Genomic DNA, 17,628 nt, shown 5'->3' on the forward strand with positions numbered 1-17,628 from the left:
ACCAATAGACTTCTTAATCTTTTGTGATCTTTTTGGAGACTTAACTTTTGGTAACAAACATATCACTGCCACTTTTTGGTATGTTTTGTGTATATCACATTGGTATGTGAATGATTTAATTCTGGGTTTGGTTTAATTTGAATGAGTCTTTCAGTTTAATCCAATTGTTTATTTACATTTCAGTTTAATCTAGTTGTTTCTTTACATTTCACAAATAGTAGTGACAAAAGTGAAATATATATTCTGAAATATGGGTTTGATCTTATTCACAAGTATTGTAAAATAGTTTATTTACAATCATAACTATGTGTTGTCCAAGATAGTCCTACTACACATAGTATAGTTGTATCAAGGTACTTCTACAATGCTAACAAGTGTACTAACTGTAATATTCACAATACTAATAAGTGTTGTGTTAAAAATTTCTACGATATGCTACTTATGTTGTCCACGATTTTTCTACAATACAAGCAAGAGTTGTGTTAGGTTATCAAAAAAAATCGAAAGAGAATCACAACATTGACATACTATTGTCGAACCATGAATCACATCACCCTTTACAACACTTGTCAACCATTGTAGAAAAACTTGGACTTTCTACAATACCCCCGTTCCACAATGCATGAAATGGAGTTGTCGTAGGGGTACTGCAACGCTTATATTGTGTCGTCAATGATGATTTTTCCCGTAGTGAGTCCTCGAGCAAAACTAATAAAAAAATAAAACCGAGTTAATCTCGGGAGGGTTTACCAGAGGTGTACCCACAAAACCATTACTTCTAATTGGTCACAAGTATCCAAAGAGCTATGAGGACATACATATTCTCAACCTATCTCCAAGTAACTAGAATGCCAGAGAAATTAAAGGTGTCAGCTCTAAAGCTGACTGAAGAAAAGGGGAGACACATCCGCAACACTGCTAGATAAAGAGATATCCGCTACACAGCTAGATAAACATTGTAAGATGCGTCCGCTCCTTTATAGCTGGATAAGATTAGGAGAGAGATAAAGATGAGAGGGACATCTGCTACACAGCTGGAATAATTACGTGTGATGAGTTAAACCAGTGCTAGAAAGATCTTGTGCCAGATTGAAAGCGGACTAACAAAGTAACCAAATGTATCTTTCTTCGACTTTCTCATAGTGCTCAGTAGAAACAATGTCTTCTTCGGTCTTCAACTGTTGATGATAAACTATCGAACCTTATAGAACCTTGACAATTAACTTTTCTCTTCGATTTCTTCCTTGACTTATAAATTTCTACTTCCCTTTGGCCTTATTGAACAAAACGTAACGATGATTTTTTTCACTTTTTTTTTTTTTTTTGGAAACAAAAATTACAAGACAACAATTTACATGGCCATGAGAGAAGGACTTTCAAAACTTGGATCTTCGCAACTTGTGATGTCTTGGTATCATGGATTCTAACAACTTATATCATTTTCTCTTATAACTTCAACTTTGATTTTTGAATTATTCTTTTCTATTGTTGTTTCTAATACCTAAAACGTCTTCAACTTTCTTCATAGATTTTGATGTCGCTCCGCTTGTTGATGATGATAAGTTTCTACTGAGAGAGGTTGCTTTGTCTTTCTGGCATTTCCTGACCTACTTGCATTTCCATCATGTATGTTAGGTCCATCACGGTTACCCTCTAAAAGGAACAAGTTCTCTCATGAATTTCAAGGATCTCAATGTCTTTTTCTCTAATGTCTCAATAGATTGTTATCTCTAGCATTCTAATTTCTATCTTTTCGGTGAAAAACAGTATGTAAACTTAGCTAACCGGATACCATGTGACGCTTGAAGTTTCAAAAATGCTACTAAAATACCCCCAAACTTAAATCTAACATTGTCCTCAATGTTCTAAAGATAAAATTAAAAGCATGAACAAGGAGAAACTGTTACCACTTGAAGCAAAAGAGATAAGGAAATATATTACCGTGTCGCAAGAATATTGGGTTACCTCCCAAGAAGTGCTAAGTTTAAAGTCTTCAGCCAGACATCAAATACCTCAAAAAGGATTTTCACCTTCCAAAGTCATATATCAATAATCGAAACAATTGTGGGTCCATAAGACCAAATAGAGATGACACCAGTATGAGACAACTGCACTGGTTTAGAAAAATGAAAAGAAGGAGCACGTCCTCATCTAAGGTTTATGTCAAGACAACTGGGTTTATCTGCGGCGCGTAATTGAACTTCATATGTGTGTCTCGAAAAATAGATTCATCCGAAAAAACGAGTCTCTAATACCTGGGTTACCTCCTGGACAGTATTAGGTGGATCGGGTTGCGGAGTATGAATAAACTCAAGTGATATCTCAGATGCACAAAGCTCGAGTCCCAAGTTAGGGACTCTAGTTAGGGATACGTGACAATCATAAGAACCATCACTACCCCCAAACTTAGGGTTTTCACTACTCACAGACAAACCTCTAACTATTGCTTGAATTTCCGGATCTTTAGAATCCTTAAAATACTCAAGAGATTCTTCCAATTCTCCACCCCCAATCTTATGGTTATCATTACTCTCAAAAATACCTAACACTATTTCCTGAATTTCAGGGTCCGTAGAGTCTTTAAAATACTCAAGGGTTTCTTCTGAAGATTGATCACACATCTAGTCTAAGAGAATGGTTTCCTAAAATTCATCTAAAGAATCTCCCAATAGAGTATCGTGCCAATTATCCTGAACTAAATCCTGAACTAAAGTGCTAATCATATTCACTTCTTCTAATTCATCATTCTCAGAAGGTTTTCTAGTAACATTAAAGACATTTAGTTCAGTGGTCATATTACCAAAGGATATGTTCATAAGTCCGGTTCTAATTTGATGACAACGTTAGATGTGGCTAAAAATGGGCGACCTAAAATCACCGGGATTTGAGCACTTGGGTCCTGAACTGGCTGGGTATCTAAAACAACAAAATCCACCGGATAAATAAACTTATCAACCTCAATAAGAACATCCTCTATGACACCACGAGGGACTTTGACAAACCTATCAGCTAATTGTAGTGTCATTTTGGTCGGTTTCAACTTACCAAGACCTAGATGGGTGTATACATGATACGAGAGTAAGTTAACACTAGCTCCTAAGTCAAGTAATCCCTTATCGACAGTGTGGTTACCAATTGCACAAGATATGGTAGGGCATCCAGGGTCCTTATACTTAGGGTGTGTTTGGTTTAGAAGAATTGAACTTACTTGACCAGCTAAAAAGGCTTTCTTATGAACATTAAGCTTACGCTTTCTTGTACAAAGATCTTTAAGGAATTTGGCATAAGCAGGCATCTGCCTAATTGCTTCTAATAAAGGAATGTTGATGTTGACCTGCTTAAATATTTCTGTTATCTCGTTGAAAGTTGACTCCTTATTTGTTGGGGTTAACAACTGAGGATATGGGGCTGTAGGCACAAAGATAGTCCTATCATGAATTTCTTGGGACTCCTTAGAAATTGTTTCAGTTTCCTCAGTTATGGGTTCCTCTAGGGAAGTAGAGGGTGGAACTACAGTATGTTCACTAGGCATGGCTACCTTATTGTCTACTGTTTTACCGCTCCTGAGGGTTTTTATCGAGTTCACATGGTTTTATAATTCCTCACCAACTAAAGATATTTGATGGACCCCCCTAGGATTGGCTTGAGTTTGACTAGGAAACTTACCTTCTTCTCTCTCACTTAAATACTTAGCTATTTGGCCGATTTGAAGTTCTAATTTAGCAAGAGTCTGGGAATTATCCTTATGGTTCTGCATGGTTTCTTGTTGAAATCTAAGGTGGTTAGCTGATAACATATCATGGTTCTTTACTAACATAGTAAGAGCTTCTTCTAAGGTAGAGATCTTTTTCTCAGAAGTGTTCTGAAACTGGGTTTGACCTGAAGGGTTCTGAGTATAACCAAAACATGGGGGAGGCTAAGTATTACTAGGCTGACCTTGATTCTGGCCCTTGGACCAAGAAAAATTAGGATGGTTTCTCTAACCAGGGTTGTAGGTCTCTGAGTATGGGTCAAACTTCTGACGGTTCTCGAACCTAACATTGTTATAGACAGCATGGGCTTGGACTTCACTAACATGACCTTCCCAAAACGAGTTATTGTGTTCTACTCCACAACTAGAGACTTGAGAGGCTCTAATACTATCATCAGTTTCAACAAGAGACCTATGTTAGGCTGATTCAATTCCAATGCTTCTAACCTTCTAGACAAAGCAGCAAACTTAGCATCTGACCCGAAGCTTATATATACCACATTGGTGCTACTTCTATTGACCAAGAGTATTTTAGGGGGTTCAACAAAAGACTCTCATTGTTGGGATTTTTCAGCAATAACTACTAAGAAGGTAAAAGCATCATCGGCATTTCTACTAGTGAACTCACCAGCGCACATAGACTTGACCATGGTTTTGGTCGAATAGTCTAAACCATCATAAACAATTTCTACTAGTTTCATCTTATCCAATCCATGGCGAGGGCAATGGTATAGGAGATCATTGAATCTCTCTAAAAACCTATAAAGAGACTCTCCCTCTTGTTGCACACTGGAACTAATTTTCTGCCTAACAACTGCAGTTTTATGCTTAGGGTAGAATTTCATATAGAAAGCAGCAACAAGTTCCTGCCATGTTTCAATGGATTCGAATGATAGGTTGTTCAGCCAGGTCTTGGCTTTATCTCTCAAGGAAAAGGGAAATATCTTAAGTTTCAAGACTTCATCAGTAAGGTCTTTTATTCTAATTGTCCCGCAAATTTCTTCAAAGTCCCTAATATAAAAATAAGGGTTCTCATCATCTTTCCCTAAGAACATAGGGATCATCTGAAGAATACTAGGTTTTATCTCGAAATTAGACGTAATGGCTGGAAATTTAATGCAAGAGGCTCGGGTAGACCTAGTAGGGAACATGTAATCTTTCAAAGTTGCCATCACTGGCACAACAGAAGTACTAGGGTACTTTCCTCACGAAGAGAAGGATTCTCAAAACTAAAGTTTCCAAAAACAGGGCTCTCAAAAGAAGAGTCTTCGAGCTCCCCGCTTTCACAAGAAGAACTTCTAGGCTCGTCACTAATCAAACGGCCAAAAGTATTTATTTTCCAAGCCCTTTCGGGCATACACTAGAAAAAAAAAATCCTAAAGGAAGGGGGGTTCTAAGCAAACACACAACAGGCTGACTCCACCAAAACAAACCTAAAGATTTCTAGCAAACAAAAAGCATGATGGCTCCACTTAGATTGTTTCTAGACCAGCTTCTAATCTTTCGAAAAGGAATTCGTTATAATCTGAGCAAACCTCTCTGGAATCAATCCGAGTTTAAGTAAGTTGAATTGAGACGAGGGAAGCTGCGAGGAGATTTGATACCCAAGGTCTCACCGGTATTATAAGGCGGCGCAGTCACGCATTCAACTCGCAGAAACCATCATGAACTTTAAAGTATGCTCAAAAGAGTAACCAATATTTTTCGAACGACTTTCCTATTAAGCTCGTTACCCTATAGGTCTCGTTCTAATCAAAATTTTAAGCTTAGGTTCGCGTTTGGTTTCATTTTCCTAAGGCGGGCAAGAAGGAAACGGTGATGAAATCCGAGTCCTTATCTTAATTTGGCCAGACCTTGCCCTTTGCTAGGAAATCAAAACAACCGTATTCAAATCCTCAGCATATATTCACCTTAATGCATACAATAAAACCGCTGACATGGAATTCGCGGGTGTTTCGAAAGATTACCTCCCGTAACAGAAGGGCGCAGAACCGCTGAAGTCGACTCGGGCCACGACTCCTATGTCATGTGCGAACCCGAGGGGCCGAGACGACATTATAATCGTCGTCCTTCCCTGCAAACAGTTTTATATTTAATGTACCCTTCCTTAGGGTTTAAAAAAATAAAAATAAATAATAATTGTCCAAGTCCAAAGTCCAAATAAAGTGCAAAAGAAAAGAAATAAAAAAATAAAATAAATAATAATAACAATTACAAAAAATGGAAGGTCTCTAAAAAAATAAAATAAATTCTCTCTTTTTTTTCTAATTTTTTCTTTCGCTTTTTTTTTTCTTTGTCTTTTTCCTTCTCTTTTAGCTTTAAGCTTTCATTCCAAGTCTTTAGTATCCAACTTCAAACCTGTATACAAAGACACACCCAAAGAAACGTAAAAAGAACAAATGAAATAAAAAAAACCTAAAAATTCTACCTAAGCACTAATCCGCGTCGGCGGCGCCAAAAATTTGATGTGATTTCAAAGTTGTTGTAGTAGTAAAGTTCGTTCAAGACTTGTGAAGGTTCGATTTTTAAATTTAATAACAATAAATATACAAATAATGTTAACAAAGTGGGCGAGAGGTACTGGGACTAGGATTCCATCAAATATTCAAATTCATGCGATTCACCTATTTATTCTAAACCATTATAGCTCATTCAACAAATATTTTGACTATATTTCTTTGCCTAAGATAGATTCTTAAAATATTAGTTGTAAATCTTAAGCATGGCATATCAAAAGAATTAATCCTAAGCATAAACCATCGAACGAAATGACAATTAATTAAGAATTTTTTTTTTTAATTTTGATTTAATGCAAATAGTCAAATAAAGAATTAAATGAATTTACCGCATGATGAATTTTGGTTTCCTCCGTCGTCCCAGCGTTGGGTTTAGCTCATCATGATGAAACACGCTCAAAAGATTTATTTATAGCTCAAATGGTGCTTACAATGGAGAGAAAAAGAGAAAATGGTGTGAAACTGTAGTCTGCGATGCACAAAAGGCGTTACAGAATAAACGATAAATAGTAATGGTCATAGATGCAGTATCTCTACGACCCACGCCTGTGTGTCGTTCTCACTGTTGGAAAACGACTGTCCTGGAGAGTCTGTTCTTCGTGTTCCTCATATTCATCAGCAGCAGCAACAGCAGAAACCGAGTTTGGGAAAACTCGAATTTCTTCTTCTCTGGCTCTCCTCAGCCCCCCATACTCTCGACACCTGTTCTATGATACCTTGTGAACATATTTATACGTGATTGCGATATTGAATCTCCTCCATTAACTCCAAATAATATTCATTTACTCGGATTATTTTCTTTTCATTTTTATCGCTGATGTTGATTTTCACGCGTTCTGAAGCTTCCATATTGCCATATTTAACTTCTTCATACTCCAAATAGTGGTTAGGTTCTTCCAAACACGAGCAGCACACGTCTAACTCGTTGTAATCCCGTGAATATTTTCTTCCGTCTACGTGCTGCCCTGTTTTCTTCTCACGGATTTTCAGCCAAATTCGATCGAAACAAACACCCATAATAGCTTTGTTAGGACATATCACAACTACCCATGAAGTTTCAGCAATTGAATCACACAAAGACTCCTCCAAAATCCGATCGAAATCTCTGCCATTGTTGCTGCCATTTTTCCCGCCTTTTTTCATTTTTGAATTTTGGGAAGAAAATGTCCTCCCCCTAATCCTGTACGGGTGTCCCTTTAGCACTTGCCATGGGGTGTAAATAGTATTTTTGGGCGTAAATAGTAATTTTTCTGGGATTCCTTCAGCGCATTTCTGGGGTGCCTTTAACACATTTCGGGGGTGCCTTTAGTACTTCACCATGGGGTGTAAAACACCACTTTTCGAGTCAATGTTGCCGCAAGAGCTTATTTTTCCAAAAACATCTATAAAAACATAAAACACCATAATAAGTACGAAATCGAGTACTAACAATACAGAACATTGAGGACAAATTAGACACAAAAATGTGTCTATCATAGACCAACTGGAATAAATTCAATAAAGTCGACCACTGGTACCCTTGTATATGCCAGTTGTGTCGACCTAGAGTTAGGATTATCACCAGCTGGTTCTCTTGTATATGCCAGTTGTGTTGATATTAGTCAGACCGGTATCTCAGTCCATTAGGATAGGTTCATCCTAGTAGTGGCCTTCAGACAGATTTGGGAAACACCGTTCACCTAGTAAACATCAAAACCATCTATATTTTTATATATCCATCTCTTAATCTATCCATGTGATTTGTTGACTCCGGATATTGATGTCCATAGTGCGACTATCTGAGTAGAGATCTGTCACTTATATATGAATTTTAGTATGCTTGAGTGCAAACACGTGTACATCAATTGGAATTTCGCATCAGGGTACTTCCTCTTGTAGTCAATAAGTATGCCGACCAAGGAGATTCTTTAGTGCCTTCCAAGGTTATGCGTAGATAGTTAGGGTCTGGAGTATAAAGGTTTTGTGGGTATACCTCTGGTAAGCCCTCCCGAGACTATAACTCGTCCACTAGGGCCACCTAGGGGTTTAAAGGCTTATTGCATACGCTAAATGCAATCGACGATGCCTGCGTTAGTGAGTTAGGATTTTATTTTATTTTATTTTTGCTCGAGGACTAGCAATAATAGGTTTGGGGTATTTGATAGGCACATTTTTGTGTCTAATTTGTCTCGATTCTATATATTTTTAGTGCTCATTTTTGTACTTATTATGGTGTTTTATGTGTTTGTAGGTATTTTTGGGAAATAAACATTTTTGGAGAAATCGGCTCGAAAAGTTGCACATGGAGGACAGTTGCTAAACGGACCCCAGAATTGGCTAAGGAGCACCTAGGATATGTATAGCCCAAATTTATCCTCAGCACCCAAATTTGTCCACAACACCCATTTCCAGGCAGCTGCTAAAAGGAGACCAGAATTGGATAGGGGGAGGTCATCTTCTCTGTTTGAAAAAAAAATTGGCGGAAAAATGGCAGCAGCGAGAGCAGATTTTGATTCGATTTTTGGGTGAGCTACAATGAGACTAAAGGTCTGAAATTGAATGGGTATCTTCCTTAGACCTAAACAGGCCTGATAGATTCTTTGAATCGCACCCAAATTGGCTAGTTAGACTGGGAAAAGGAAACAGAGGTGACGGGTTTACACGGGTCCTATTGAGTTTATTTTTAGAATTCCATGGAGAATAAAATGCTACAAATCTTCCCAAAGATTGGTATTTATCTAAGGAAGAGTTTAGAATCAAAAGGAAAGCTCAGAAACGCGTAAAGAAGAATTTGGAAAGTGGAAAAGTCCGAGACTTTCTGCCGAAGAAAAGAGAGAATTAAATCGAGTTTTAGGGTTTCTCTTGGCTATAAAAAGGTTGCTTCAAGTCAGAAAAAGTGGTACACAACTTTTGGAGAGGTTTAGAAGAGAACAGAGAGCTAAAATCACAAGTTGAAGCTTTGTTTCTGCTGCTGCAATATCAAGAACACAAAGAACTTTGACGCACAAGCATCTGTCGCAGAATAATGTCGCTTTTCAACAGCAGAACCCATCTATCGTTTTTCAACTGTGTTGCATTAAGTCTTCATCTACTGTTTCTCTTTGTTACAACGATTCTGCAACACATATACACTGTTGCAAATCGACTGTGTTATCACTTTTTCACCTCCTTGTACATTTTTGAGCTATAAACACATATTTTGAGAACATGGTGATTATGAGGAGCTAAACCCCATTGCCGAGGCAGTAGAGGAAGCTATTTTTCCAACAAGAAGTGGTATATTCTCTTTTATATATTTATTAAAAATTTTATTATGATTATTTGCCTTGAACTAACATTGAAAACTATTTTTATTTGAGTGATTGTGATCTATTTTGATGGAGTATGCTTAGTTAAAGACTTTTGGTGCTTCATACTTGGTATTTAAAATTATTACTTTTGAAAATCTGCTTGTTGCAATAATAAGAATCAATTTGAATGAGAAATTGTATGAATATAAAGATCGGATTAAATCACTTTGAACTTGGTAAATAGTGGAATCTTAGCCTCAGTTGTCTTTTAATATTGATATCATCTTGATCAGTGTTTGCTAAACTTTTACAGTGATTTCTATTTAAGTTTTAAAATTTAAGTCTATATTTCACCCTTCGCAAGTTTGAGAATCGAACCATTTTTAAAACCACTTTCAAAACTACATCAGATACCTGATCAAACAGTCGAAATTTCTCCCTTAATTCATGGTTAGAACTTTCCGCAGTATCTCTCTCTTTCAATATCCGTTTACGATCGACATGCAAGTCCCTAACCTGAAGTCTCAGCCTACCACACTTATTTTCCAAGTTGTCATCCAATAACGTTTTCTCGGTAGCAATCCCTTGGGCCCGAGACAAATTCACCCGAAAATTGTCCATCTCTTCAGGAACATACTCGAATCTATGATATCAAAGTTTCTCAAGCTCGGCCTCTTGGCGATCTATCTTATTGTCCTTATTCACAATTATTTGGTGGAGATTATCAACATGGCTCAGTTCAATGTCCAATTTTTTCTTCAACAAACGATACTCAGAAGCTGCGTCGGCATCTATACTAGATATCTCGTCTAACAAGATAATACTAAATTCAGGATATTGGCACTTTGGAATCAATCATAGAAATTGTGATTTTGGATAACCAGCTGCTTCTCTAGGCCCCGGGCTCGTTCCTGCTCTCGATGCAATTCAAGATGAAGGTTCTCCATGTCTGATAGTTCCCTCCGCCTTATGACAACATCTAACAACTGCTTATTGATAGCCTGAGAACACCACACTTCATATCATGAGGAACTGACCACATCGCGACAATATGATTAAGAAAGTGTACTCACAACACGAGAACGTTCACTCACCATTTGATCAAAGGTGTCTTTCAGACCGGCAGAATACAACGACACATCACAGATTATTTCTTTATCGGACAAGGAACTAAAATCGGGAGAGATGAGAGCCCCCAGAGAATTTCACATTGGAACCGAAACGATGAAAAAGGTAGTCCCACCCGAGATCGGGGAAGGAGTGATATGAGGCATGGTTTCCAACAACTCGCCCCCAAGAATAACATTTTCTCCACCCTCAAAAACAACGTTATCTCCACCACCAACAGACTTGTCTATCTGCTTCGGCTCCTCTTCCTCGCCATCCCCGTCCTCCTCATCAAAAAGATAGTCATCATCATCATCACCATCATACAACAGAAGTACAACACCATCGGCGAGGGTGACGCCTTTATCAACAGGCTGCTGGGGCATAACCTTCCCTGGGGAAGACTCACCGTCCCTCGGTTCTTTACCTTTTCCACTAGGCTTATCACCTACAACGGCAGAAGAAACATCAGAAGCTTTCTGAGGCGACTTCCTCATAAAATGAGACAAGGGAAACCGATTATCGGAATCCTCACCATCAGTCGTCGAAACACTCTCCTCATTTCCCTTATGAGCTTTCGATTTCTGCACATGAGTCTTCGTTAGATCCATTCAAGGCAACAAATAGGTGCAAGTACATGTACTGTAGGAAGAACAATATATTTGTTACCTTCCCTGCCTCTCCCTCGACTCTGTGCTAGGACCCTTATCCCTCTTCTTAGAAACCGAAGCCTTAAATTGGCTACTTTGAGACTGAGGCTGCAAAACAGGAATAGGTCAAACACATGACTCATCAAGATACCCAGGCCGAAAAAGTCAAACATGCAAAGCAACTTACCCGATCAACGTTAACCAACCAAAAGGGATAAGGCTCGGCTGGAGGAGGAAATCGGCCACTCATAAGAGGACCATAAATATCAAGAGGGACCCGATCCCAAGCAACATCACTAGTGTGGCGGGCATGTTTATTAGAAGTTCCTCTCTCTGGATCCTCATCCAACAACAACTTCTTAACACCCTCGGGAAGAGTTTTATGACGATGATGACTAGAAGCAAAACTAGCGAGATCACCATTAGTGAAAGTTCCACTTCGATAATTGGCAACAAAACTGGCAGGAGTGTAGTCGCCCTCCTCAGAAGGTTTATAGGTCGACCAAGCAGTGGGAGAGAATTAGCCTCTCCCTCGCCTCTCCCACTCATTCAGGAGACGAAAGTTGTTACCATTCCGTTGATCTCCAGAAGGACGAATATTTGAAAGAGCTTCGTATATGAAGGGACGGCTAGGATCGTACAGCGGGAAGCGCAGCCCGAGCTCGAACTGACCCTTGGCAATGACGGTCGCCTCGGCGGAATGAGGAAAGTTCATGACATCACTTTTTTTCAAAACACCTTTTTGGCCCGATAAGAGTTTGAAGTCATAACCGTGGAGATCGAAATCATCTTTTAACTGCTTGATGAACTGTTCATCAGTCAAATCCTTGGAAACGCTCTTATGATTCCTACATGAAAACGAAGGAGAACCGTCAGAAAGGATAGAGTTAAGGGCGCGATAATCATGGTGCGAAGGGATGTCAACAATAAATAAAGAATCAACGAAAACGCCATCATCATCAGAAAAGGTATAACTGACGCACCTCTTCTCTGTCATGGAGGGAGTTGAAGAAGTCATGGAAGAACTGTGGAGAAGAAGATTCAAACTAAACAAGATAACAAGCGGCAAAATCGCAACAACAACAAGGGGAAATCAATGAAAGGATCAAAGGATGGTTGAGGCTCTCAAAAGATTAGAAGACGAAGGGATATCAGGGCAGAAGTTGAAAGAAGAAACTAAAGTGCAATTTCTGGAAAAGGTGAAAGTAAATACCAAGGGATTATGAGTCGAATTTATAGTCCCAACAATTGTAACCGGCGAAGAAGGTAAACAGGTCATAAAGACGAGTGTAGTGGGGAACAACATGGCGTGAAACACGGCATGGCAGCGGACGTAGAAGCAATTTCTTCCCCTCGTGTCGATCACACGAGTGAAAGAAGGGGCATAAATGTAGGTGTAAATAATCCACAGGTCCAGGTGGAGAAATCCTAGGTAGGGAGGCATCGACAATAGATGAAGTGAGAAGCACCAAACCATTCCACCTGACCTTGGCGCGAGAAAAGAGACACCAAGGGAACCCATGAAGACAATACGTGTAAGGGTTGGAGGTGACGGAAGAGGTAGCCATCGAGTACAAGAGCAATAAATGCACTGACTAAGTAGTTGAGAAGATAAGGAGAATCTGGTCAAAGTAAGACTCGGCCAGGAACATCAAGGGCGACATCGTCCACACTCACTAAGTAGTCGACCCCGTATGAATGGATGTCGGGAGAAGACATCACTAGACTTGGCCCTATATCTCGGAAAAGACATCACCAGTTACCCGAGAAGGACATCAAGGAAGATATACTGCGACTTACACTGTAAACTGGATGTATCATCACCTGTGGCTATAAATAGAGAGCTAGAGGACCAAGTAATAAGTAAGGGAAGAGAGAATACCAAGAGCTTGTAGTGAGAAAAGAGAGCTTGCGTGTGATTCATATCCCTTGTAACCTTAAAATCGAGTAATAAGATCATCTCTTCACCCCGTGGACGTAGGTAATCATACCGAACCATGTATATCTTGTGGTCTTGTGCATGTCTTACTTTTTTACTTCATTGCTTGTAAGTATGTTTCTTGGATATAGAAGTAGGATTTTCCACATCTATACTAACTAATCAACTTAAAATGTTTGGATTGTCCGTCTTAAAATGTATGTGTTGTTACATATATACTTTGGTGGCTGACCACTGGTCAAGACATCATGCAAATTCTAGATATATATTAACTATCTGTGTGTGAGACAACAGAGATAAAATGGGATGAAGATCATCTATTGAAAGAAGCGTGCAATTTGCTGGTGTGCTAGATATAATGACACTTGTGGTATGAAGTGGCGGCACACATCTAAGCCATGATGTGTTAATTAACAGTAGTGGCTCTTGTCTCACGCAACATGAGCAAATCAAAGAAAGCAATCACATGGCAAAAACAAGGGTAAATTTTGGAACAACAATGTGGAAACGGTTTATCTAACTACTGCGCACTCATATAAAACTCATATAGGGACATGATCACCTCAGTAAATCTCAAAGAAGACCCCCAATCAAAACAGAGGAAGAATCACCTCAGTAAATCTCAAAGAAGACCCCCAATCAAAACAGAGGAAGAGCAACTCCTTCCAATAATGAGTTAAGGTTGGGTTGGGGCTTGATGTAACCTCGCCGTTTATTTTCCAAATATTAGTTGTGATTTACGGTTGGATACGAAAAATCAAAACCCGACAGTAACTGGTATTTGATTGGGTTATATATTAATCTTGTTACGTCGAGAAGTTCATTGTTACCTAACCATAAATTAACATAACAGTTGGCTATAAAAGAAAAACCTAACCGTAAACCGGTGTTAAGAGTTAAAAAATACGAGGTTTGAATGGGTAAAGCACGATCTTCATCATGGTGTAGCTAAAATTCGATTTCTCTGTCATATGATAATGATTCATTAATCTAATCATTAACTAATTAAATAAAATTAATATTAACTAAATAAGAGTTGTTTAGTCATTTTAAAATTATTTTAGATAAGGGGTTTTTGAAATTATTTATGGATAACTCGTTTTTGTCCTATTAGATGATGTTCTTCTAATAAAATGTAACGCCTAATAATAATAAGCTTCATTCTGTTATATACCCATAAAAGAAAATGGACTCAGTGAGTGGGTTGCTGTAGCAGAAACTCAGTTATATGTCTCTTAGCATCCCAACAAAAAGGAACTCATTTCATGCTTCTTCTTCTTTTCTATAGTTGATAGTTTTCTCCTTTTTGTGTTGTTGCTTACATAGATATGGAGAGGGGGACAAGGGAAAGAGCAACAACAAGAGGGAAAAAAATAGAGAAAGACGAGACGAGAATAACGGGTATGCATACAACTTGGCATATAACTCTGTCTTCATAGTATTATTTGATATTGTTCCAATTGCACCACCATAGTACAATATTTGGACATCAAATTAGGTTTTAATAGAGGGCTTCACACGGATTCCTAATGATTAAAAAATTGGTTATGGGGTGTCTTGATGCAATACAAAAATGGCTAAGTTATCAAAATAAAAACCTAAAAACTAAAATCAAATCCTAATTGTAATTCAAAAATCTATCATTCTTTTTTTTCTTCCAAACTTCTTCTCCTTCATCAACTGTAAATCCTTCCCTCTATTTTTTTCAAGACACCTCATAGCCAATTTTAGATGGAGGATAACTTATGGTGGGTTTGGACGTAGAATTTTAAAGGTGGAATTTATGGGTTCGGGGGATTTGGTAGAATTACGTTTCCCTCTGTATGTTTGGTTGCCCGAATCCTTGGAATCACGTTTTCTACGGGATTTAGTTTTCCAGCAAATCCTCCATATGGAGTCCGACCCCTCCCCCTAAGATTTGCTGGGAAACTTATCAAGGAATTTATGGACCCACTTTTTTTCAACTCTACGTCCCATATATATGCAGCTTTAAGATTTGAGGGTAATGAAAAACGGTATAAACACTTTAATACAAGAAAACTCTATAAATCCTAGGAATTTTTATTGAGTTAAAAAAAACACACAACGAATTTACATGAATTCCAGAATTTATAATCCCATGAGATTATAAATCCCTGGAAGCAGTGAATTCTGCAAACACACCCGCCATTAGACATTTTTGTATTGCATCAAGACATCCCATGACTAATTTTTTAATCATTAGGAATCCATGTGAAGCCCTCTATTGAAATGTGACGCCCCAATAATAGTCTTCTTCCTTTTAGTTACTGTTCATAGTGAGATGTCTATTCTTTTCAACGTGTTGTGAGCCAATAATTTCAAGCTATCTACTGTAGCCATTATGAAAAAAATACTGTATAAAAATATACAAAAGGGGCAATTGGAAAATGAAAAGCCCCCAAAACTAAAACAGCTTTCTGGTATAGAACTCTCTCTTTTAAAACAGGAGCAGATCCATCCGATTCTATAAACCTTTTAACCCAATTCCAAAAGTCATACGGGTCAAGGATTTATAGAATCGGATAGATCTGCTCCTTTTGAAAAACAGATAATCGTAAAAACTAAGGAATTCTCAACAGATCACCACATATTGATGAAAAATGAAGAGAACAATTTGAAAAGACGTCGTGTGTTTGGTGCTCATTTTCAACTTCAGTTTTCTTGTAACACTCGTTTCGAACTTAAATCAGTCCAGTTTGTATTATTCACATTTTAGGGTTCAACTATTGAGTGTTTCATAAGTTAAGATGAACATTTTATAGACTAATTCATCCAACAATTATTAGATTAGACTCTCTTTTGAGTCTTAATTTAAGCTGAAATTGTCTCCTCAGAACCCTTCCTAATCAAATTGGTAATCATAGAAATCTTAGATTCAAGGACGTCATTTGAACCTTCGGTCTTTGAAATAGACAAAACTACTAGAGTAGAGTGTTATTAGTTGTATTCTGAGTCTTCTGAACCTTTTTGAGTGCAATTAAGCCGCAATGCTTATAGATGTATATTTATTATAGCATATAAGTCGGGTTAAATCCTACCCGAGACATGCAAAATAGGCAAAACAAAATTATGTAGGGTACTACAGCGCATATGGCATCAGTCTAATATCTTTTAGCAATTAGTAGCAGGTCATGTGAGTTTAAGTACATTGTTAGAGTATGTGAGAAAACTTCATAGCCAAAGAATTTAGGTAGGAGTACTGGAGTTGGTTAAATATACACCAAGCCTTTCTCTGTGATTGTGAATTTGGGTCTGTTTGATGAGTTTGTGTTGGAACAATTACCAAATTATGCCTGCACAACAAATAAAATCAAACACGAAACAAATAACATAATGGCTGAGTCGCGGACTAGGTCGTTTTCTTTAAGACGTTTCGCGGCTTTGTCCAAGATTGTGCAAGCAGTTCTTCAATGACGCGTCGTCCCCAGGATAAAACAGCCGAGATATATCTCTTACACAATCACTCTTGCACGGTGAGAGGATGTGAAACTTCTACACTTCATTCTTGCTCAGAAACTCATTTAGAAAATTCATTTTTCTGTAAAACTCAAGAAACATAAATGAAAACTTTCTATAAGAAAAAAGGATCCTAAAACTCTTCTTCTTCTAAACTTTCAAAAGCACTAGCACTAAACCAAATGAGTGAAAACTAGTTTACAGTCAGACTATATATATTTCTATCTCTTTTAAAATTCTATTTTCATTGAAATGAAATAGATCCAAAGAAAATTTTTATTTTAACAACATACACCATCTTCATTCAAGTCTTTCATGTCAAATAGTAAACTAAGCATGTTCTCGATTTCATTTTCATCCTATAAGGTAGAATAAAAATTCAACAAATCATATATGCATACAAAACAAAGATTATTGTGCATTTCACTTTCATCAATTCTGAAATCATCCAAATGAATCAAGTAAACAACTTATTTCTTTTAAGTTGTTTTTAAGTTGTTTTCAGAATATAAATGTTAAATTATATAACTTATATGCTTTTTTTTTATGGTAGAAGCTACATAGTTTTCCATGCTTGGTTTACATATATTCTCATCTTTGACTTACACAAAAGTATATATTTCTACGTATGACTATAACAAATCATATATCGTAGAAACAACATCAACAAAACAAGCATGTAAGTTAATTTAGAGACATTAATGCAAGTGTCAACAATTTTCTGTTTGCTTGTTTAAAGATAATAGGTTCACGAATTTATTTTTCCAAAGATTAAATTTTTAAAGAACAAAGTTACTTTCTATGAGAAGTTATCTTTCAAACTATAAGCAACAAAATATTCATGACTAAAATTCACCATATATGCTTTTCTAGGTTCATTCTTAGTGAATTACTTGTCACCTTCATTTTTCTAGTTCCT

The sequence above is a fragment of the Papaver somniferum genome, chromosome 7 (genome assembly GCF_003573695.1).
Source record: "Papaver somniferum cultivar HN1 chromosome 7, ASM357369v1, whole genome shotgun sequence".
Taxonomy (NCBI): Eukaryota; Viridiplantae; Streptophyta; class Magnoliopsida; order Ranunculales; family Papaveraceae; genus Papaver; species Papaver somniferum.